Genomic DNA, 22,178 nt, shown 5'->3' with positions numbered 1-22,178 from the left:
AGTCTAGTCAGCTCTGAATCTTCAGCAGGATATAAGGTGGGCCTGGAAATGACCACAGCCCTCTGCATTCGTTGGATTCCTACTGGAAGGAAGACACGACATGTCCTGCCATGACTTGGCTCCCAGAACAGTGATGTGAGTGAGTGATCCGGAAATAGATGCAGTCTGTGGTTACATCCAGAATATCTATACCACAGCATTCTATAGTAGAAAGGTGGCCAACGCTCTTTGCCCAATCCTGGAATCTGATGTCCTTTCCTCAGACCGGGAAGTCAGCTGGGCTTGGACTTGGGAGAGAAGAAGCAGATGACCTTGATGGAAGAGGACCACCTTCTTCTGTCCTGGCCACTTCCCCTTAACGCAGTGATCGGAGCAGCTCATAAAACGATGCCACGAAGATCCCTTTGGCATCTCAGAACAGAAACTCCAGGCCTTTGGAGGTTCTGCTTCGGTTTTCTCTGATTCAGCTAAAGGGAAAATTAAAGAGTCAGCTTGACCTCTGAGGCTGCTGAATGTCAGTGGGTGTGTAATATACATCGTAAAATATACTCAGCAAAGTGTGGGTAATGCAGGGAACTCATGGATACAGATTTCATTGGAGAAATAGATGGGTTGCTTAGTTTTGGATTTGGGCCGTCTGTTTTATTTTTCTTGAATTTGAAGGCACTTTCCTAGCAGAGTATGTATTTTGAACTTGCCTGGGGGAGAAGAGGACGTCCATTTATTTAGATTTTCGTGTTCTTTGGCTATGAACAAGGCTGGTGAACTCAACTCCAAGATGCCCCTCGGTTCAGATATCTCAATCTCGTTCACACAGGGAGATAAAGTGTGAATTGACCATCTCACGCCTGCTGCGGAGACTGGGGGTTCCAATCTGAGCTCTGTGATTTGAAAGGGACACTGAGTGAAACGGCACACACGGGACAAGAAGATGATCCCAGGCGGGTCACTTGCTATACTCGTCTGCCCAAACTTCACGGACAGGTGAAAGCAAAGGCTCAGTTTCCCCAGGCACCAATTCTTACTGAGATTCATGTCTAGAAAAATTTACCTTAGTACTATTTGTAACTCAAAATAATTTGGAAAGGGCCATATGTGCACTGACCGGCGATGGGTCAATGAATTATGGTTTAACCATATGATAGAAAAATGTGCAGCTACTAGAAATATTGTTATGGGAGAATATTTATTTGACCTGGGAAAATATTTATACTATAATATTAACTGAGAAAAAAATTAAGTGAAGTATAATGGTATATTGTGTAATTTTTTAAATTACACAAACATAATTATATACACATATACATATTTGTGTAGTCACTTTTTAAAAGGTTTTAAGTATTTATTTGAGATAGACAGAGCAAGAGAGAGTGAGCACAAGAAGGGTGAGGGGCAGAGGGAGATGCTCCCCACTGAGCGGGGAGCCTGATGTAGGGCTTGATCCTGGGACTCTGGGATCGTGACCTGAGCCAAAGGTAGACTGAGCCACCCAGGCACCCTACACAGTCATTTTTTATTTTTTTATTATGTTTTTAAGATTTTATTTATTTATTTGACAGAGAGAGAGAGAGATCATAGGTAGGCAGAGAGGCAGGCAGAGAGAGAGGGGGAAGCAGGCTCCCTGCTGAACAGAGAACCCAATGTGGGGCTCAATCCCAGGACCCTGGGATCATGACCTGAGCCGAAGGCAGAGGCTTAACCCACTGAGCCACCCAGGTGCTCCACAGTCATTTATTTAACAAGTGTGGCTGGAGGGCCAGATACTGTGTTGGGGGCGGTGGATAGGAGTCCAATAAGGGTAATTCCATCCCTGCTTTCATGGAGTTTACAGTCCTTTCTGTGTAGGAAAAGGCATGGCAGCAAATATGTCATATATTCATAGAACTTTTTTCTGTTTTGGTGGGTAACTTAAACTTCATTTCTTTATATATTTCTATGTCTTTTAGATTTCCAGCTAAAAGTAAATATCTTTTATAGATAGAAGAAGACAACAGATGTCCTTTCATTTCAATGAGCAGAGCTGAAAACCTGCCCCCTGACGTGTGGGTCTGTCCCTGAAATGGGACGATCCGCTCCATAAACTGAACGCGTTTGCCTGGGGACCAGGACACGGTCACTAACCCACTCCACGACAGCGGACAAGTGATTTTCCTCTCTGGGTCTCCATTTCTTTTCCTCTGCGATGAGCCTCTGACCCGGCTGATGTCAAAGGTCTTTCCAACTCTAATGCTCAGCTCATGGAACAGTATGTACAGAGACTTTAGATGGGGAGAAGAATTTCCATAGAAGCACATAGAAAGGTCAGTAGAGCACCTGCTCATAGGACACTAACTCACAATTTGGTTCTGGTTTCTTGTCTCACACACAAAGGTTATCTTTAATTTATGTGCAAATCTCTTTTTAAGGTTTTATTTATTTATTTGAGAGAGAAAGAGTGAGTGAGCACTGTTGGCAGGGGGGAGCAGAGGGTGAGGGACAATCAGATACCACCCCCCCATTCAGTGTGGAGCCCGACCTGGGGGGCCAGATCTCATGACCCCGAGAATGGGACCTGAGCCGAAATCAAGAGTACAAGGTCTAACACAGTGAGCCACCCAGGTGTCCCTGTGCAGATCCATTTTGGAGCGTTCTAGACTCTTCCTCCTCCAACAGTTGCCTTTTTCCTACCTGGGAGAAACTCAAGAAAAAATGATAAACATAATCTTCTCTTTGTCTACTCTCTGTGTGCTCTAAAGCAAATAATTTTCTATTAGTTATTGACTATTCTGCCTGGTCTCAGGGTAGAGGTAAGAGACGATACAAAGTGAGAATCAGGCATGATTTTGACCTTAGGGGCTTGAAGCATCGATGGGGAGAGACGATGAAAGCTTAGGGAGCAAAGGGAGAAGGGCACAGCCGCGTGCACAGGCTGGCCCGTGTCATTCCATCAGAATATGGCACCGTGGCTCGCAAAAAAGGAGCCAATGGCATGAGTGAGACTAGTTAGGAGAAGATTTCTGGAATAAGCAAGGTGTGACCTAAGCCTTACTGGATGAGCATGATTTAGATAGATTCTAGGAGAGGACAGAGTGTTTCTAGCAGCACAGCCATGAAAATCAGGGAGGAAAAGCTGCTGATCCTAGGATTGTGGGACATAGTGGATGAAAATACAAGGTGCCTAGGTAACTTTGAATTTCAAATAACAGTGAATAATTTTTTGGTATAAGTATATCCCATACTTGGTGCCTATGCTATTTGGGACATATTTAGATGAAAAATTATTTGTTGTTTATCCGAAATCCTAATATACCAAGAATCCTGTATTTGATAGGCAACTCTGATTAGTGTTCGCTCATATGCGTGTGTACTGACATCCAACAGCAGCTCCACTGTTCCAAGAAGATGATTCAAATTCCTATCCCACCACTCTGGACATTTAGACAACCATACGGGTTCTGCCATTGAGTGTCTACTGGCTTACCTTGAGTGAGTAATTCTAGATGTATCTTCTTTATTGCACCGTTAACCAAACGAAGCTTTTTGGACGGGTGCTGGTGCGTTCTAGGGTGTTAGCATGAGAGCATCTGATATCAGAGAAGGGAAAATCAGACTCCTCCCGTCCCCCAGAGAAGAAAAGCCGATCCCTCTCTAATTTCTAGCCCGTGGCATTCACAGTTACATGCTAATACGTCGTCTCCTGTGCCTTTGTCTGGGCGCAGCTGGAGTCCCTCATTTCCCTCGTCTGCCTCTCCCTGTATGATCTGACCCCTTCCTTCACCCCTCCTGCCCCTCTCAAATTCCTCCCAGAATGCAGTGGGCCCGTGACCTCTCTTGAACGGTTGCTGGAGGGGAAGAGAAAATATCAAGACCCTTATTCTGTCTCCCCTATCCTGCAGAACAGGAAAACCAACACCCTCCTCCTGTCCCCCTCCCCCCACCATCACAAAACTTAACACAAGAGAAGGCAGCAGGGGTGGATGTCTCTGCTCCATCTCGACAGGAGGGAATCAGCCAGATTTTCACCTGTAAGTCACCCATTCCTTGATGTGAGCGCCACTTCTCTTTCCCACAGAAAACTGCAGGAAAGGCCATCCCCTGTCCCCGCAGCATCTGTGGCGGGCTTATGCGGGATTGCTTTTACACGGTACCACCAACGGATTTCGAAATGTGTTCCCTCTTCTCAATCAAGGGCTCATTTGCATGAAGTGAGTTCCCTTTGTTCACGAAAACTGGGTCTCCAGAAGAGGTGCCTTGCTTCTGTGTCCTTGCTTCCCCCACTTGAACTTGAACCCTTGAACTGGGTCTGACCCCTCCTGGTCCTGGGCACCCGAGGGGCCACGCAGGACCACCAAAGCCTATGAGGCACCCAAGGCACAGACTCTGCAATGGGCAGAAAGGCCACTTCTGTGGGATTTGCTCTGGAAACAAGCAAATCATTTACGTATTTGCTGCTTCCGGGTCAGGATCGCATTGCGGTAGACCTGGATGACGCCGTCCTACTGTTCATTCTTTCTGTATCACACACTCTCTCACCAGGGCTTATGAAGTTCCAAGGTGCTGGCTTCTGCACCCATCTTTGGACATGCTTTACAGTTCAGCTGGGGTTCAGTTTAACCCCCAGAAGTGAGTATCTGCTGTCCACTCTGTTCTGACCCAGGCTTGGGCCTGGTGGAAATGCAGCTGCCCCAAACCATCATACAACATATTTCCCTGGGCACCCAGTGGTCGGTGTGTTGTTTCTGGGGAGGGACATCTGAGCCAACCTAACCCAAGTGACTGCTAAGAAAAGGAGTCACTTCTTCTTTAGACAATAGGAAAGACACACACTTTCAAAGACAGCCTGACTTTTCACTTACCCGGGCCTGAATCCCACACACCTAGGTATGGGACTGGGTAGCTGCCTGTTAGCAGCATGGGCCTTCTGGTTTTTGAGCGAGGCCCGTGACTTGGCAGGATAGTAAGACCTGATTTGGCAAAGGCCGTGTGCTTCTTTTGTCTGTATTAAGGCCACAGAGGAGAATTAAGGCACATAAATTCTGAAAGATTAGATTAGATAAGAACAAGGCGGCTGTTGTTTTGCTAGGGCTTAAAGGGTATCGCAAAGGTTGTTGGACCCAGTGCTGTTTGGTTTAGCGATTTCCCCCATCTTGGTCAGCTCTGGCTCCTGTAACACCACCATAGAGTGAACATAATATGAAATACCATCAATGGACACTTATTTCTCTGAGTTCTAGAGGCTGGAAAGTCCAAGATTGGGATGTTAGTGTGGTTAGGTTCTTGGTGAGTGCTCTCTTCCTGGCTTGCTGATGGCCGCCTTCTTCCTGTGTCCACCCATGGTGGAGAGAGAGGGAGAGCAGTTTCTCTGGTATTTCTTCTTATACGGGTGCTAATCCCATCATGGGGACCCTATTCTCATGACCTCATCTAAATCCAATCACCTCCCCCAATTCCACCATCTTGGAGATTAAGTTTCAACACAGGAATTTTGGGAAGGCATGAACATTCAGTCCATAACACCCCCTTGCTGATTTGAATACTGTTGCTGTTGTCTTTCCCCTGCTCACTGGTGCATAGTATGTCTCACGAGAAGGGATAGAAGTTGTATGTGGATTTGGATGGAAGGAGGATGGACAATGACACTTCCAAGGACTCAGCTGGGCTCGGATGGTCTCCCCTGCTCCTCTAGAAGACCTATGATCTCTAGAAGATCTCTAGAAGCATATCTTACTTGTCCAACATGATTCTGGACTCAACTGGATAATTAGGTCATTTTCAGAAAATGATGGAGCAAAAATTTAGTATCTCCCTTCCCTTTTCTTTAATCTCTATTGAAATGAGTTTAGGGTGACGAAATGCAGGCATTCACTCTTCCAAAAGCTTCTGCAGGATTGACTTAAAATCCATGAATATGATGGCAACTGTCATGGCGTCCCCACTTCTGTATATGTCATAGTCTCCCCTTGTATTGGTGTCTTCCAGGTGCTGCTGTCATAGCCTAGGTCGAGCACCCAAGGGCAAGTATCTTCTCTCATCCTGGGTCTTCAACATAGTCTGGGGCACTGTTCTTTATGGAGTGACAGAAGAGTCACTGGCCTGGAAAGTTCCTTAGAGACATCTGGTCAATTTCCTTTAAATTAAAGAGGGCTTCCCAAGGCCATGAAGAGGTAAAGATACCAGGCAGTTAGAACAAGACCTCTCAATTCTTTCTGCCAAGGATCTTTTCTTAACTCTATTGAATTTCATGGATGGTATGCCAAGAAAGTGTCAAGATGCAGAGGCAGAGGGTGCCGTGAGCTCTGGGAGCCAAGAGCCTGACATTCTGAGAAATGGCTCCAAGGGTGTCTGGTTCTTAGCAGCACATGAAGACTGCGCTTCAGGACAAGAGGCTGAGGGCAGGATGCTTACTGAAGAATGGTGAGCAACTTTTCTTCCCTTGGGAGCTCCCCCGACTCCTTGCCGTGCCTCTGTCTTCACAGATGCCTGTCACCTTCTCCATTGACTGACAGCTGGTCTTTGGCATATGGAAGTCCTCAGTGCCTCTAAGCGGGTGAACTAACAGCTGAGTCAGGTTCTTTCATCTCAGGGAAAGGAGGTGAGAGGGGAAGAAATAGTATGGCGGAGTCAGAGGCGGGAGAGAATTCTCTAGTTGACTAAACTCTTAAAGGCAATACCACAGCACAGAGTCTATGTAAAGATAGTATTACTCTTCTTGGATATCAATGGAGGCAAGAGGCTGGTGTAGATTGTTGTGTGTGTGTGTGTGTGTGTGTGTGTGTGTGTACACACGAGTGGGCACACCCACTAGAGAGAGCAAATGACAACAGCAAAAATTCTCATTGCAAGCTCTAGTGGACTGGCACCAGTTTGCTTTCTTCATTGTAGCCTTCGCAGGAACTTGGAGAAGAAAATACCCCCTTCCTTTCAGAAGAGGCAACAGACTGTTCTGCCTTAAACAGTCTGTGATAATGCTCCCAAATATGAACCAAAGCCCCTTGAAAAGGGATAGCTAAAATAGACTAAACTTACAGAGTGAGATTTATATGGTCAAGCTGATAGTGAAATGAAAAATGTTGTTTTATTGGTGGCTGCTCCTTGAGTTTCTTTTTCCCATTTGTAACTTCAACAAATTGAATACTAATTTTAAATTAAAAAAAAAAAAAAAGAATCTGTTGTAGAATTCCTCTGGTTTAACCTGACCTTGTATTAAATATATCAACCTAACCTATTATATTAAATATGTGTTAAATATATCAACACAAACCTATAGTTACATTCTTGGTATTATGGTGAGTCTTTTTTTTTTTTTTTTAAAGATTTTATTTATTTATTTTACAGAGAGAGATCACAAGTAGGCAGGGAGGCAAGCAGAGAGAGGAGGAAGCAGGCTCCCTGCTGAGCAGAGAGCCCGATGCGGGACTCGATCCCAGGACCCTGAGATCATGACCTGAGCCGAAGGCAGTGGCTTAACCCACTGAGCCACCCAGGCGCCCCTATTATGGTGAGTCTTAAGTGGGGAAGTAAGGGTGTCCTATTTGCGAAATAGGTACTCTGTGTCCCGATATTGGTAGCCATTCTGGAGCGCTTTATTCTGGTTGAACTTAGCCAGTAGCGGGCTACGCTGTGTAAATATAGCCAAATCAACTTATCTCTCCCTGCAGTGTTCTAGAATAGTCTCTGAAGCCAGGACCAATCTGGGTGAAGGGAGTTTGAGCAGGCCTGGGTTATGAGCATGTGTGAGAAGAGTGGCAAGTTTTATTCTCTTTGAGAGGGTCGTGCACACTGTGGGAGGAGGCAGCTCGGTGAGGTGGATTTCTTTCTGGAATTCGAGGTGTGCAACTCATTCATAGCCAAATGTTTACTGTTCTCTAGGAAAGTTCAACCCTGGACTGGGCTCAGGGCCGGGGTTTGTCTATCTTGTCTATTTGTTTTGTCTTATAAAATCCCAAATCCCTTTTATTGCTTAAGAAAAGTTCTAAATTCTCCACATTTAAAAAAAAAAGCTTCAATTGTGTCATTGTGTCTGGAAATCGTCTCAGGAAAGCGTCCTGCAGGTCTGGATAAAGGATTATTGTAAGGCTTTCGTTTCGATGGAACTCATTAAAAGGCCGGCATGGGAAGGCTAATTTCACTCTTGTACTCGAGTTGTTAACAAGTAAGTAACAATGACCACAACAACAGTAAATCAGACCTGCCGTTTCAGTTAATGTTTATTTAGCCTTTACTATGTGCCAGATTTTGTGCTAAACACTTTACAAACCTTATTTCACCCAGTTCTTGAGACCCACCAGGTGGTTGTTTACCCAGACAAAGAGGCAGCCAAGGACTCTCTGGTCTTCGGTATTTTTCAACTTCTGAGCCCAAATGGCAGAATTTTAAACCATGTGGTAGAGTGAGGTGAGTAAGCGAGCCTGCTCCTCACTGTTTTTCTCAGAGGGAGAAATCATTTGATTCTTGGGAAAAGCCACTGAAATCCATTTGGCTCAGGTAGACAAAAACCGTGCGTTCTGGGCTCCCCGCTCTAGAAAAGGGCCAACGGGCCTTCAGGAATCAGCCCTGCCGTTCAGTCATCTCCTGAACGATATTTAGGTGTCCATGGTCCCAGGCGTGACGTCAGATACTGACCATTGCTGCCTAAACACTTAGTTTAGATGCTCTTAGATTTGAATTGAGTTCCAAGACTCTAGGACCCTCAATGTAGGGTCATCATAGGGCTTCATGAAAAAGGATTGAAAAATATGCGAAAGGATATGTCAGATGGGCTTCTCCCACCCTTAAGAATCTGTTGCTGGAGATCTACTCCTTTTACCTCCCAACATATGATGTTCTTCTTAGGTAGTCACTCTCTTTTTAAGATTTACTGATTTATTTGAAAGTGAGAAGACATGAGTGGGAGAAGAGCAGAGAGAGAGAGAGAGAGAGAGAACCTTAAGCAGGCTCCACGGTCAGCGTGGAGCCTGACTCAGGGCTCCATTTCATGATCCTGAAATCATGATGTGCTGAAATCAAGAGTTGGACGCTTAAGTGACTGAGTCATGCAGGTGCCCCAGGCCGTGTCTCCCAAGCACAGCCCTGATCTATGCAGAAGGCAAAACCGTCATGACAGACGGGACCGTGAGGACAAACCAGCCTTGGAAGTTACTGAGTCGTAAGTGCAGTCACAGCCCTTCACACAGTCACTGATCGGAGCAGTTGGCTTCTCTTTGCCCTTCCAGGTTTCCATTATCCTTTCCTTTCCGTCCCAGATAAAGGTTCTTCTTCATTGTCCCTCGTCAATAAAGAAGTAAGAGCCATTCTGGCTGGTGGGCTTGGGCCTCACCTTTGAGGTCAGATTATAGCCCAAGTACCTCTGTCCTGACAGTGTTTTGTTTTCCCCTGAGGCCTTTGGCTGAATCAGTCATTTTCTCCTTTGTTCACAGACTTGGCTCATTCTTGTAGTTATTATTATTATTATTATTAATTTTAAAGATTTTATTTATTTATTTGACAGACAGAGATCACAAGTAGGCAGAGAGGCAGGCAGAGAGAGAGAGAGAGAGAGAGAGAGAGGGAAGCAGGCTTCCTGCGGAGCAGAGAGCCCGATGTGGGGCTCGATCCCAGGACCCTGAGATCATGACCCGAGCCGAAGGCAGCAGCCCAAACCACTGAACCACCCAGGCGCCCCTTATTATTTTTTTTTAATACTTGACTTTTTAGGTCTTTCTTACCGAATGAATGTATCTCATGACTTTGAAATATGCCATTACTTCTGAGGTTTTCTGAAAAGATAATAAGCCATTTATACCAGTTTATATGTTTATTATTTATTATACATTAATTATATATTATTATTATATTTATATAATATATTATATATTTATTATATATTATTTAAATATATATAATTTATTTATATATTATATATTTTTAATATATTATGTGTTTATATAATATATTATATAAATATAAATTATATGTATTTAATTATATATTTTAATTTATTCATTATATATAATTATACATTTACCAGTGCAGCACTGGGCATTTGCCTTTTGCATCCGTGTTTCCCAGAGTATTTTTCAGCGGTGATCCATACGTGACTTGGGAAGAAATACAGAGAGCTGAGGGGAGAGCCGAAGGAACTGGGCTGGTGGTTTAGCTTCGTGGGGAGAAAGCAAATGACCTGAAGGAGCTTAGCGTGTGTTAGTCGTTGCCTACTTGACAGCTCGGCTTGCATATGCCACGGAGCCTCACACTCAGCCAGTCTGAAAGGGTCTCAGAACTTCTTCAGCCTCAATGGATTCCAGAGCCCAACACTTGCTCGCAGGCAGATGCCGCCCTAGTTTAGGGGATCCCTGGCATTGCCACGTGGCCCTCCGACCCCTCTTTCCAGCACCTTCCTGTGGGAGCTGTTTCCACCCTTCTCCTGGCAGTCTGTGCCCTTGAGTTTAAAGCTCCTGGCTTTTTGGCTGATCGGTGATGCTCGGGGTAATGAGGAGCCTCCGTCCACGGGACAAACGCAGGACACATTTCGGATGTTACTGTGGAAATTACAGTTCTTAAAAATGGTAGCATAGGAGACCTGGTGTGTTCGAAAGGGTCAAGTTTGGATTAAAATGAGAATGGTTCCGGTGCAGTTGGGGGCGGGGGGGTGAGGACACAATCCTGCATCTCCCACAAACGGTGACCAGGATTAAGGTAGCGTTCGGAAGCCCGGGCTCCCTTCCTCCCCGGTGCTGCTCACCATCTGTCAGCGCACAGCTCTCTCTAGTATTGCAACAATTCCCAATTGCGATCTCTTAAAATAAAGCTTAATATATTCACATCTGGTGGTTTCCTGCTCCAGTTATGCTCAGTTTTGGCCTTCATTAAAAAAAAAAAAAAAAAAAAAAAAAAAACTATTCTGTGATTGCTTTGTGTTGCTTGGGAAGGGTTTCTGGATTAGGGATTTGTGACTCTCTTTGATTGCATTGTGATTGCATTTGCAAGTGACAGAACAGAGGAAATCTGAAATCTGCTTTTACCAGGCGTCTGTGGGTACCAGCGCTGGCTGCAGATCAAAACCATTTAAGCAAATTTTTTTTTTTTTTTTTTTTAAAGAGCAGATTGCCGAACCCTGCTCCAGACCTACCGAACAGAATCGCCAGGCACAGAACTGGCCATTTATTTTTAAAAAGCTCTTGCAGGTGAGTCCCATGTGCAGCTAGGATTGCTAACCATCAATATGAGTGATTTTCAGAAGTCTTCTCAGAAATTGTCAGTCTCCTATCTCTCTCTCTTGAAGAATGCTTTCTTCTGTGTTGACAGAAGACATTTTCATCCCGAGTATTAATAATGTTGAAATATCTGCATATGCTCTCTAAACATCAAGGGAAATGGCTTAATAATATTGGTTTTCAAAGGAGCTATGGGGCAAAGCATTTGCATTTGGGACTGTCATCCACATTAATTCCTAAAGGTAGGAGCAAGTGGGCTTCCTGTGGGAAGACTGCTAAGGCACAGGTTCTTGCCTCTACGGGATTCTGTCTCAACTTTTTTCACTTCCAATTTACCCATTTGGCATTTCCTCCAAACATTTAAAGACGGAAACAGAATAGTTCTGTACTTCCGGATAGTAACCCTTTCTGGTGCCCTCTAAGATTTAAAATGAACAGCCAGACAATGGTTTAAAACACCTGAATTTAAAGCAAGCTTTGGGATAAGACTGTCCATTGCTACCCTCCCCTCAGTGCAGAAACACAAGCTAGAATTTCTACACTGAACCAAGCACTCTCCCCTTTCCTCTGATCTTCAAATGCTTTCCTCCCTCACCTGTCCGCCTCACCAGGAAAAACCATCCTCTTCTTGCCTTGCTTAAGCTTCACGGCTTCTCTTAATTGCTCTTCTGAAATCTGGGGCTTTTTTTCTAGCACAGAAGCCTTTTGAAGCAAGCAAAAGCATTTTTTTTTTTTTTTTTTTTTTTTGCTAAACTCTCACCAGAGGGGTGTTAAAAACCTCTGTAGTAGAGTGAATCAAGTGGATGGAGTATCTTGGTAAAACGTGTTCTCTTTCCTTTGACAGGGTAAAACCCCTTTCGAGGAGGAAGGGAAGAACATATTCTCATTCGTGCATGAATTTGCATTCATGAATTATAATGTCAGACTGTTTCTCTGGATCTTACTTTTAAAAGCTGCTACCTGGTGTTATTCCCATACCCTACCCCCTAAAGGAAACTGTGTATTTGTTAATATAGAGCAGTTGTGACAATGTTGCAAGACAGATGGAAATTTTGCAAGTGTTTACCAGATGGGAAAGGGGAGGAGGGGAGTGGGTGGGCACCTGGGGTAAAAAAAAAATCTCCCAGGAGAGCACTTGAGAGAGGACCTTACAAATGGGGATGAAATGAACAGACCGAGATGGAGGAAGAGGCAGAGCCCTGTAGGGTAGGAGCCAAGGGAGGCCTGCAATTGATGGGAAACTCACCAATGCTTTGGACTGAGACTAAGAACAGAGCTCCAGGTCATCTTAGGAAAGGCAAGCTTGTTACACCTGAGACAGTGTGGCCAGGGAGAGGTAGAGCCAAACGAATGGAGTCCTTGAAGAGGAGGATGTACCCAGAAATCTACTGTGGAAGACAGCTTTGCCTCTTCCAGACCACAAAATATGGACTGGACAGGCTGGGGTGAATTTCCAAGGGAAGGGAAGAGAGAGGGAGAGAGATTGACAAAGAGACAGAGAAGGAGCGTCTTACAGATGCAGTATTTCATAGAAAAACTAAAAATAATGGAATCTGGTATCTGGAAAAATTTAGAGGAGAGACAGAAAATGATATTTACTGACACTAACTTGCATATCTGGATAACATATACACACTGTTTATAATACAACAACCAGGAAAGTCACCTGCTCTACCATGTCACAGAGTAATAGTAGGGCCATTAGATGGGCCCCTGGGTGGATGGCCCAGATAGTTAAGAGTCTGCCTAAGGCTCAGGTCATGATCTCAGGGTCCTGGGATTCCCAGGTTGAGCTCCCTGCTCAGCAGGGAGTTTGCTTCTCCCTCACCCTCTGCTCCGGACCGCCCCCCTGCTGGCTTATGCTCTGTCTCTCTCTCAAATGAGTAAGTAAAATTAAAAAAAAAAAAAATAGTAGGGCCATCAGGGATGATTAGATGAGTGACCAGCCATACAGTAGAACAGCTCGGACTCAGGGGTAGAAAAGGCCCGGACTCCAGCTCAGCTCTCCTGGAACTTGAATTATTCTTGTCTGCCAAATGGGAACAGCAGTACTCCCTACCTTAATAGGTTGCTGAGAGATGAAATGAGGGATCGGGCCTTGGGTCTCAAAGACGCACGGATTTTCGACATGGAGTTCAACACATAAGGTAATGGGGATTCAATTTGCTACATGCAGGCTCTTGCCAAAAAAAAAAACAGCGTGTTTTTACAGGGGCGTGTAAGAACTTTGCCTCCTGAGCTGTCAACAGCTCTTTTCACCAGTGACTCAGAGTTGGAGAGAGTGCGGGTGGGAATCAGGCGAATAATGTGAAAGTCATGGACACTTTGGAAGGTGACGGGAAATGTTGCAATGACTGACAGCTTGCTTACTGCTGGCTTACATCTTCTCATATCTTCAACACTGCGTCAAAATGTTTGACCGTGAAAATGTTGGACCACGAACTACTGTATGAACACTAAGTCATGCCAACCTTGGCTTCATAAGGTTCCCACCAGGTCTTAGAGATCAGAAGTCTGGTGGGATGCTTTATTTTGCTCTGATTTCACTAAAGACCTCCTCTGATTCACAATGAATTCATGTTATACTTTGTTTCTTTCCTTTTGACCTTTTACTGCACATTTGTTTCCTGGTGTTTTCAAGATATTTTCGTGTGTGTTCCCCTAGAGGACAAGTTTTGCCCATTTTTAAAAAGATAGATAGATAGATTTTAGAGAGAGAGATTGAGAGACTGTGTGAGCAGGAAGAGGAACAGAGGGAGAGGGACAAGCAGACTCTGAGCCCAGCAAGGAGCCTTTTGTGGGGCTCCATCCCAGAAACCTGAGATCATGACGTAAGTGACACAAAGAGTCAGGTGCTTACCAACTGAGCCAACCAGGTGCCCCAGTCATGCCCATTTTATACCCTTTTCATTTTGCTTTGCTTGTGTGATAGGCTGAATAATTGCCTCCCCCCACCCCGAGGTCTGTGGCCTGACATCTGTGAGTGTTACATTACACCACAAAAGAGAATTAAAATTGCAGATGGAATTAAGATTGTTCATCAGTTGACCTTAAAATAAATTCTGGATCATCTGAGAGGAGCCTGTGTCAACACAAGGTCCTTACAAGTGGAGGAGAAAAGCAGAAGTGGTTCCATGGGAGAAGAACTCAATTGGCCTTTGCTGGCTTGGAAGATAGAGGAAGGGGCCATGAGCCAAGGGGTGTAGGTGGCTTCTGGAAGCTGGAAAAAGTAAGGAGCTGATTCTCCCCTAGAGCCTCTGGAAGGAGCACAGACTGACTGGCACCTTGATTTTGGGCTCGTGAGACCTGCGCCCGACTTCTGACCTCTGGAACTGTGAAATAATAACTTGTATGGTTGACACCCCTAAGTTTGTGCTCATTTGTCCCAGCAGCCATAGGAATCGAGTACAATTTGCCTCTCGCCCCATGTGAGCTGGGTCAAAACTGCAGCATCGGGCAGAGGGCCCCAGTCTGAGGATGAGCTCCTGCCATGCCGGGGGTACTAGCCAGGGGCTTTACCTAGGACTCTGCTCTCATAGCGGGGGGCTGAGTGGGGGGGAAGACCCTGCCGCAGGGGAGCTCTGCTGGAGGAGCACGAGCCGCACCCTCATAGAACCTTCCTCATCCTTCCACACCATCCCCACCCGCTGCGCCATTGTCACGGGCTCACTTCCTGTTTCGGTCCTTGACTTACCAGAAGCGGCTCTCCTTTTCTGAGAATAAGTCCACTTGGCCATGTAGAGAGAAGCCGTTCAGGAAACACATACTGAGGTTTCATTCTGAAAATCTTCATGTGAGAGCTGACGTTGGAAACCTCAAAGACCCCCCGGGTTTAGTAATGGTTTAGAGAACTAGTAAGTACGAAAATGACCCAAGGGCTCCTCAGAAACTAGTGACTAACATGCCCATTCTAGCCTTCACTCTGCAAGATGCAAGAGTAAAATTTTTGAATTTTTACTGTTGAATAATTGAATAATAATTTTACTGTTGAATAATTCTGGCCTTTTGGTGTAGTTTTCCTTCCGGGATTCACTTTTGCAGGACTGTCCGCCCCCGGAGCCTTGTGTCTGGAGCTCACCTGAGGTTTACTGGAAATGCTGGATCTCTCCCTTCAGGTTCCTGAAGCGTCATGAATTGGCTGTTTGAGTTGATGCTGGACATTACTAATCACATCAGCCAGAGAGATCCATGGCTCATGGTGCTCCTAGGACCGCAGGAGAGTGTGAAGGGAGAGATCTCGGCTTCCCAGGAGAGATGGCACTGGCCCGCTCCACAGCCTCAGCCAGCACCGACTTATCTCGGGACCAAGAAATCTCAGAGAGACTCTTCCAGAAGGATTAAACCTGTGGGTCCCTTGGGATTATCCCAGCGTTTCCAGGGCCTGTTGATAAATGTTAAGAGTTCAGTAAAAATGGAAAGAATAAAAAAACTTTTTAAAAAATAAGACAAAATAAATAAAAAGTAATATGAGATAGAAGCTTCAAATGTAGATCCTCAATGGCACATGGTAAGGGGAGAGGGAGGATACAAGCAATTTATGACAGGATGAGAAACGCTATGATGGGAGACATACATCCTGTCTCTCTCTTCCGGTTTCCCTTCCTGCTCCTTCTCTTTCTCTCTCTTCTCCCCACTTTCTCTCTTCTCTGTGGAGACCAAAAGCTCCCTGAGGACAGGTGATGTTTTACTTCCTTTTTATCCCCGCCCCCTGCCCAGAGCCTTGCTTTGTAAGTGTTCAGAATATCTCTGGTCTTTCCCTCAGTGGTCTTTATAGAAAGTATTTTATATTTTCTCTTTGACATTGGCCTAGGTGACTACCTATTCTATTCTATTCTATTCTATTCTATTTTTCCCAGCTTTATTAAGGTCTCACTGACAAAAAAAAAATTGTATATATAAAGGGTACACTATGATTTAATTCATGTACACATTGTGAAAGATTTAACACAATCAAATTAATTAACACTTCAGGCATCCCACAGGGTCTCCTTCTTGACTACTTGGCATTTTAGAGGGACTCCCGAAAACACTGAAGTTAGTCTTTCACTGAGAACTGTCACACACTTTCATAGGGAGGGGAAAATTTAAGGGCCAGTGTTTTAGGGTCTCCACAGATGGTGACCGTACGCCTATCTGTAAAGCCAGGGGAGCACCTCTCCAGGCCAGAGTTAAGAAGAAATCTCTTTTCTGCTGTGTATGACACGCCGCTGAGAAACAAGGACCCGACAAGTCTATTTCGCTCTTGTTGTTGCTGTTTATTCTTTTTGTTGTTAAGATTCCACATACAAAGGGGCACCTGGGTGGCTCAGTGGGTTAAGCCTCTGCCTTCAGCTCAGGTCATGATCCCAGGACCCTGGGATCGAGCCCCGCATCAGGCTCTCTGCTCAGCAGGGAGCCTGCTTCCTCCTCTCTCTCTCTCTCTGCCTGCCTCTCTGCCTACTTGTGATCTCTCTCTCTCTGTCAAATAAATAAATAAAATCTTTTTTTAAAAAAAGATTCCACATACAAGTGAAATTGCATGGTACTTATCTTTCTCTGTCTGATTTACTTCACTTAGTCTAATACCCTCTAGGTCCATCCACGTCATTTGGAATGACACAATTTTATTCTTTCTTAGGGCTGAGTAAGATCCCGTCATGTATATACACCACATCTTCTTGATCTATTCATCTAAAAAGAAAAAAGAGAAGCATAAATAACTACAGAGAGCAAACTAGTGGCTGCCAGGGAGGAAGTGGGTGGGGGAACGGGGAAGGGGAATGTTATAAAATAAATAAATCACAGGGATGAAAAGTACAGCCTAGGGAAGGGAGTCCAAAATATTGTCATACCTTTGTCCGGTGACAGATGGTCACCGCACTTGTGAGCAGAGAATAATGTATATATTTGCCAAATGATGCGCTGAAACTAATATTACATGTCAACTACATTTCAATAAAAAGTAAAGTAAAATAAAATAAAATAAAATAAAATAAGATAAAAGGATCCCATGAAAAAAGAAGTCTTGGAACTTAAGACATGTTCTGTTTCCTGGTGGAGGGTATGCCCCTTCCTACCTCTTCAAGCCGTAGTGGGCATCAGCAGGTAGGCAGCAAACATCCGGGAGCTTTCGCATCAAGCAGGATGTCAGTCTGCCAGTTTCGTGGAAGAAAGGAACAATGGCTGTTCCATTTGCTTTTTATAGCAAAGCCCATTTGGGAAGAACGAAGACAGGAGGATCTCCCGAAGAGCTTCCTTTCCCTGAGGGTTGGCCCATCTGCTAGGGAGAAGCGAGAGTGCTGTACGCGCTGAGTGTGGCCTGTGCCAGCCGGGATGCTGGCCCACGCGGCCATTGAGTGAATGACATGCTCTGGGTGCAGGCACGGCTGTCAGGGGCCTCCTTCCCGGGGCTGAGTCAACTGGCTTCTTCCCCGAGGCGACAGGGGCATATGTTCCAGGCACACCGTTGGGACTCTTTGTCCTCCAGACCTTCTTCAGTCGGGGACCGCTGGGGGCATGAACCAAAGCTCATCTCTTGCAAAGGAGTCCACAGTGAAGGAAAATTCACCAAAAACATTTCTGAATATCACATATCGTTGAGCCATTGAAAGCAGAAAGCAGGGAACAAGTGGTAACCAACCATGAATGCCTCCAGCTCATGAATCGAATAATAATTTTTAGATACAATGGACTGGATTATCATGAAGTTCTTTTACTTTGGTGTTAAGAGCTCCCCGTTATCATCTCACAGAAGTGTGGTCCACCAGCTCTCCAAGGCTGGGCTTTTGAGTTTTCAAATACTTTTCATCATCTTTCCCTTTCTCGTTGTGACCTCTTTTTCAGAGTCTGTTTGGAAGTACTTCCTAGGTTTTTTTTTTGTTAATCTTCTTCCCCCTCATTTCTCGTGAAACTAATAAATTGCTTTGTTGTAGTCATATGTAAAGTAAGAATAAATAAGTCCTGGAAAGAACCTAACGAGTTTCCTGTGAACTGATAGCTCTTCAGGCTGTTCTGAGACCTGTTTATTTTTTTCTTCAAACAAGGTTCCTGCTTGTCTTGAAGTGACCCCAAGATAAGGAAGGTATTTCAGACTCTGTGGGTGGGTGAGTCAGGGGTCTTTCCTGAATGGCTCGGACTGGGTTGAGGGTTTAAGGGCACAGCCAAGATCTGGGGGGAAGAAGGATCTCTCTGCTGAGAGCTTGGTGCCCAATCAGTGAAGTTCACTCTGCTGGATGCTGGCTGTCTAAATGGGTGGCCTTCCCCTCCTCAGAGCAGAGACAAGGGGCTCCTGGGGGGCTCAGTCAGCTAAGTGTCTGCCTTTGGCTCAGATCATGATCCTGGGGTCCTGGGATCAAGAACCGGCACTCGACTCCCTGCTCTGTTGGGAGTTTGCTATTCCTTCTGCCTCTCTCCCACTCCCATGCTCGCTCTCAAAAAAATACGTTAAAAAAAAAAGAAAAAATAAACAGAGACAAAATCAATTGAGATGACCTATCATTCGTTGCCTCATATTTTTCCTTAGATGCAATTCATACCTAGGTGAGTCCCTATGCAAAATAATGATCCTTTCAGTATCCTAGGTGACATCATTTGGGGATTTGTTGGGTGACTTCAACTGTGGCTGGTGAAGAAGAGATAACAGAATGAAAATATTTGTCATGTGAACCTCTCACTATCTTTCTTAGTCATAAGTGTTCTGATGCGGTAGTGGGAGTACAGAATTCTCTTATGACTGCTCTAGACATCAGGGATGGAAAATTCTTAGGTCATTCAGTTTACCCTTCAAGACTCACAGAGGATTATGGCTTTCTGTTCATCTTCTGACTTCCCCCACAAAGTGGTGGCTGAAGATCTTGGTGTTGGGGAGATGTTTTCAAAGAGCCAAGCTAAATGGCGCCCTTTGTCATTCCATGGAATTAACCACCTCTAGTGGGAGAGCCACGCCTAGACTGTAAGCCACTGGGTTTCATTCTGACTCTCCACGGAACAAAGAGCAAGTCCCTTAAAAATATTCTGATGCCTCCAATTTTTGTCTTTGCCAGCACCTTCCAACAGCAGTAGAATGTGAGGTGCATATGGCATTTAAAATGTTCTAGAAGTCAAATTTACAAAGTAAAAAGACCTGAGTGACACTAGTTGAACGTGTTTTATTTTACCCAGTACATTGAAAAATATTATAATTTCAAGGTATAATTAATACAAAAATCAATGCGATAACTTCCATTCGTATTATTTATATCAAGTCTTGAAATCTATTGTGTTCAACTGCTCCATCACTGGTAGACAGAGCGTTCTGTATCATGGAACTCATCCGTGGCTTTTTTTTTTTTAAATTAAACAAGGTCTTCTAATTGTTCAAAATAACACAAAATGACATCATACAACGGTGATATCGAGTCATGGGGGTTACCTACAATAAATGACTTACCTACAATAAATGATTGGGTCCCATTCCCAGAACGAAGAGAAGTTAATGTCTATTGCTTTTTGAGGCGTATTGTATAGATTTGGGGGCCTGAATGAATATCTGCTTTATGACAGAGGCAGGTAAGGACATAGAGTGACGCCAAGAAAAAATATAAAGACGTCTTTTCTTCCCCCGCTTCATCTGCTGGAGGTTCAGATAAACTTCAAAAGATCAGGGAAGGCACCTATGAATCACAAGAGACCATGGAGTCAAGGCCAAGAATAGGTCAGGGCAGTCAGACATGGAAAGGGAGATGCCCTAGAATTAGCAAAATCAGAATATCAGGGGTGTGAAAAACTGAATGTGTGCTATGAGTAAGCCACTCTACTTGGAGTGGTACTTTACCAACCCGCCCAAGTAGCCTCCCAGATGTCATGAACTCATCTCGAAAGAAGTCATGAAGATGGAATTGGTATTTAAAGACCGAGGCATGGGGCGCCTGGGTGGCTCAGAGGGTTAAAGCCTCTGCCTTCGGCTCAGGTCATGATCCCGGGATCCTGGAATCGAGCCCCGCATTGGGCTCTCTGCTCAGCAGGGAGCCTGCTTCTCCCTCTCTCTCTGCCTGCCTCTCTGCCTACTTGTGACCTCTGTCAAATAAATAAATAAAATCTTAAAAAAAAAAAAAAAAAAAAAGACCGAAGCACATTAAGAAAGAGGCTGAAATGCAGAAAGGGTTTGTTGCCATCACAAGTCCAGACAGGAAGGTGGTGGCTTGAACGAGAATTGACACATCCATCGTTATTGCTCTGGCCTTGTCCAAGGCGGAGGGTGTTCTGGCCAGACCACGTGCACATTCCAGGCTGCCTGGCAGGCAGACTGTCGGCAGAGAAGGCAGCCTCCACACGCAAGACAAGTCTCTGTCAGGGAGATCCCACGTCCTCAGCTCCGCCCGGGGAAAGGCAAGTGCTAACCCTTGTCAGACGCCTACTACGAACCAGGCTTCTCGATGATTCTTCTGTATTGTATTAGTCGGCTGGGGCCACCATAACAAGATACCACAGACGGGGCGGCTTAAACTCCAAAAACTTATTTTCTTATGGTTCTGGAGGCTGAAGTCCAAGATCAAGGTCCCAACAGGGTTGGTTTCCTCTGAGGCCTCTCTCTTCAGGTTGCAGATGGCTGTCCTCTGCGTGCATGTGCCTCTGGTGTCTCTTTCCCTTATAAGACATTAGTCATCCTGGATTAAGGCCCTACCCTGAAGGCCTCATTGTTACTCGGTCACCTCCTTAAAGACCTTCCCTTCAAATACCCTTACATTCTGAAGTCCTGGGGGCCAGACCTTCAGCATGTGGATTTGAGGGGAACACGATTCAGCTCACAAGACAAATACTTCCCATCTTACAGATGAAGAAACTGAGGCCCCGTGAGGAGAAGGGACTTGCTTGAGGTCAGTAAACCAGTTGAAACTACAATCTGAATCTCAATTTAGTGTTCTTTACACAGGGACCACTTGGTTTCTTGAGGCAGAATGAGGTATCCTACTAGTGCTAAGACATCTGGAAAACATGAGTTTTCATTGCTCGCATGATGACTTGGGTGTCACAGGGAGTGGCGGGAGTAGGGGTGTGCATGGTTCGATGATGCAGTGGAAGCTGCTTGGGGACTGGAATCTGGAATCTAGGTGTGAGTCTTGGCGACGTCATGTACTACGTGTGTTGCTAAAGCCTGTTGCCCTAAGCTTACATAAATGAATATTCAACAAGCACAAGTGCTTGTCACTGAGCATACATTCTCCCAACCCATGTTTGCAAGCCTGTGAAGAAGATTCTATGAACAGGTCTACTTTCCAATTGAGGGAAGGAGGCTCAGAGGGGGGAAGTGACTGATTCGAGGTTATACAGCCAACAAGGCCTAGAGCCAAGACTCAAACCCAGGTCTGTAGATTCAAAACCAGTACAGTGAACCATTACCGGAACCAGGAATGGGGCCCAGAGTTATAAAATTTTTGCTTTTTCAAGAGAGGAAAATTCTGGGTTTTCATGTAAAATCTCCAGAGTTTTAAATGTTGATTAATTCAAGTTTCGTAGAGACACTAAGCAGATCAAAGCCCATGAGGGGACTTCAACTTTATAATGCATTGGCTCACACCAGTGTATGAGGACTAGATAAGGCCAGGTTTCTTACCTGTCCTGGTAGCTCATGATTCTTTGATGTCATTTGGATTTTATGAAATAGATTTTGTTGGGTACAGCTGTTGCCCATGCGTGACGGGATCTGAATGTGTACCCTGACCAGACCTGACGAGGCAAATTCCTTAACCTTTCTAAGGACAGTTTCCCTGTCTAGAAACTGGAGATTGTACCTCGCACACTGAAGTGAAAATTGAGATAATATTTGTAAAGCACCTGATGAGTACGTGGTGGCTGATGAGCAAAGCGTTAGCACTCAGAACCACTGGCGTCTCTCTCCATGAGATCCCCAGCCTACATGTAGGGGGTCTATGTGGCAATTGGAGGGGCTATAGACAGGGCTGCCACTTTGACAGGTCTCCGACCCACCCAAGGTTCTGCCGTCTTACCTTAAGTTTTTGGAATTGTCAAGAGTTTTTTTTGTTTTTGTTT

This window comes from Mustela nigripes, chromosome 18 (genome assembly GCF_022355385.1).
Source record: "Mustela nigripes isolate SB6536 chromosome 18, MUSNIG.SB6536, whole genome shotgun sequence".
Taxonomy (NCBI): domain Eukaryota; kingdom Metazoa; phylum Chordata; class Mammalia; order Carnivora; family Mustelidae; genus Mustela; species Mustela nigripes.
This window is presented reverse-complemented; position numbering follows the sequence as displayed.